This window comes from Elephantulus edwardii, unplaced genomic scaffold, assembly GCF_000299155.1.
Source record: "Elephantulus edwardii isolate Elephantulus edwardi_28Jun2011 unplaced genomic scaffold, EleEdw1.0 scaffold00173, whole genome shotgun sequence".
In the NCBI taxonomy this organism is placed as follows: Eukaryota; Metazoa; Chordata; class Mammalia; order Macroscelidea; family Macroscelididae; genus Elephantulus; species Elephantulus edwardii.
The window spans coordinates 1,403,320-1,406,684 of NW_006399923.1; positions in this window are offsets into that span (position 1 = coordinate 1,403,320).

Consider the following 3,365-nt stretch of genomic DNA (forward strand, 5'->3'; position numbering starts at 1 on the left):
TTGAAATTTTTTCTGAGATTATTCTAATTCACTTCAATGCTGTGACACTAAAACCATTAAAACTAATAGATGCATAATTAGCATTTGCTGTTGAATAATTTATGGTAAAATTAAGTGAAGAGATGAACTATACAGATAACAACTTCTCTATTTGAACATAATCAGAAAAAATGCAAACAGTTTAAAGGAATGGAAATGCTATATTTTAAAAATTTTATTTTATACTGGTTTACATACAAAGTTCATGAAGTTCACATATATTACTTTTCACACCAGACCTTTCCTCTTTCATTTACCTATCCTTCCCTCCACCCATCAAATTGTGTGACCCTGTGATTAAACCCTCCCTTCCCTCCTTGGATCCTCATAGTTGTTCTATATTAATGACCTTATATAATATTTGTCTTTATGAAACCAAGGTAGTTCACTCAGAATAATGCTCTCCAGTCCCTCTTATACTAGTAGTAATTTACAAAACCATTGCTCTTATGTGCTTCATAGTATTCCATTGTGTAAATGTACCATAATTCTTTAATGTTTCTATTTTTTATCTATGAAAGTAGCATTGTTCTTATAATGGTATTACAATTTTATCTACTATTAACATATAAAACAAGTAGTCTCCAGTGAAACATAGTGTTTAATTATTACCATAATAATTATACCTCAACACACGTTATACAAATATAAAGACACACATATATTAACTGGTGAAAACTATCATCTAAGCGGTAAAATTGCATTTGCCTTCTCTAATATTTGCAATAAATAATATGAGCAAACTCAGGGAAAGAATAAAAATAAAATGTACAAAGTTTTTGGCAGAGTATTTTTTTTTCTTGATACAAGATTGTTGAATTTATTCGACTGTTTATGAAACTCTGAGAATGAAGGAAGCAAATATCATGAAAATGTATTTTTGGTTGGAAAAAAATGTAGACTTTTAAAAAGTTTAAAGGAAAAAAGTAAACAAGAATGCTGAAGAAACAGGTAAGCAAAACTGTAAAACAATGCCTGCACAAACTTGAATGTGAAGGGAAAGATTTAGGAGGAATGAGAGGATAAAGATTAAGAAGAAAAATATGTATGTCCTAAACAGTGTTTAATATGAACCCCACTCCCATAATCATACCTAGATGGTTACAGCCCCCACCTCAATATCTCCTACTGAAGAAGTACTGATGGTATAGAGACTTAAATAATAAGCTGTTAACTGAAAGAACAATGGTTCAAATCCATTGACGGCTCTACTGGATAAAGATGAAATAGTCAACTCTAAGATTTACAGTCTACTAAAGCTGAGGATGAGTTGGTGCCTTGTGGTAAGAATCTGTTCTGCAATTCCAAAGGAAAAATATTAATCTACCAGAAGATCCACAGAAGAAGGATGAACAATCTTTTGTGAGATTTATTGTCTCTGAAAACCCACTTTAGGTTCAGCTATGGGTCATTTCTAACTAGACAGTACTCAACAACAACAACAAGGTCGACGGGAAGTCTTACTCTGTCTATATTGTCTCTGTGAATCAGAATTGACTACTGTACAATAAGCGAGTTCTTCCCTTTACGAAGTGGAACATTTGAATAAGCATGGATATGGCTGTAGCAATATGTGTACATAGGATGTAAGCCTCTGCTTATGTCTAGATTCAGTGAAAAAAGAGTTATAGCTTCTTCTTCTGTGGGTTGTTTTTTCATTTTTTTTAAATTATTTTATTTTACTCTATTGTCTGAAGGTTTCATTCTACTCCAAGGCACAAGGAGATTGTTTTCAAGCCACCTTCTATTTTATATGTGAGGTATTTTTAAAAGCTTTGCATAATTTACAATATGATCAAATTATTTAAAAGTAACTGAATAGGTCAAATTTGTGGGTTTTTTCCCTTTTGAAACACAATTAAAAATAGAAAACAAGATCTCATTGTTATTAAATAGCTTTAAAGGAATTTTCACAGTAAGATTCAAAAATTTACACAATTTAGAGAATATTCAATTGGTATCACTCAAGATAATATTTTGGTTCTCATGGTCTTATTTCCATTTTCTTGAACTTCAATGTGAACTTGTGTATGAGTAGCTGATAATTTATTCCGCAACAAATCCTTGGTCTCCTGTTGATTGCTGTTACTAAATTTCTCCAAAGTCTCTTTCCAGAGACTGTCTATTCATCAGGTGAAGTCCATGTGGATACTATTTTAGCTTTGTTAAAAATGTATTTTCATAGATCATCCATTGTATAAAATTCCATCATGATATCTCCGGTATCATTTCCGTCATGAAGTCCATATTTTCCAATTATCAGTCTGTCTTCTTTCTTTCCAACTTTTATATTCAAGTCATCAATTATTATTAATGCAACTTGTTTATGTTTTTAAATTATATTTTACTGTTGTTAAAAAGTTGAATTCCATAATTGATTTGTTCCAGAGATGTTTATTTAGAGCTTTAAAAATTTAAATAGTTGGCATACTTAAAAAAATTACATTGGTTTGTGTATAAAATTTGTATATATTTTGTTTCATATTATCCTTCATTTACATTGTGTTTCATACAATTTTTCTCATTCATTATGTTTTATAAAATCACTCACATTAAACCATGCTCTTCATTACCCTGTCTTTCCAGATCCCTGCCAGATATTTCTCATTTATTATAATCCCTCGTTCCACCTACCAAGTGTCCAATCCTATGATTTCCTCCCTGCCTACCCTTACAGCTCAGTTCCCATCCTTCCTCCCTTAGGTCTCCATATGCATTTTATTAAATACCCTTCTGTTTTTACAGTAATGGTCCTATGCAGTACTTATCCTTATGAAATTGATTTTCATATGATCCAACTATTCCACTCCTAGAAATATAACTTAAGGACTTTAGAACTGAGATATAAATGGAGATTTGTACACCAATGTTCATAGCAGAGTTACGCACAATCACAAGAAGCAGTCCAAATGTCCAACCACAGTCGAATGGATTGAGAAATTGTGGTATATTCACGTGATGAAACATTATTCAGTACTCAGGGGTAACAATTTAGAAAATTACTACATAACTTGGAAGAGGCTGAAGGGGATTATGCTGAGTGAACGAACCCAGTCTCATAAGGATTTTAATGCTTCTTGATTGTATGTTCTATCAATTTCACTCCAAAATTTGACAGAATCCTCAATTTCTTCATCTTATGATTTGTTGTTGGTATATATATATTTGACAAGTGGCTATGATCATACTATTTCCTTGTGTGTGTATGGATCTTATTGTACTTTACTTACTGAAGGTAAAAAGGACTAGAAGCCTGTATTGCAGAAGATAAAAGACTGTTGCCTTCAGTAGGGGTTTCTTCTCAGCATCAGGAAACAAAAATTCTC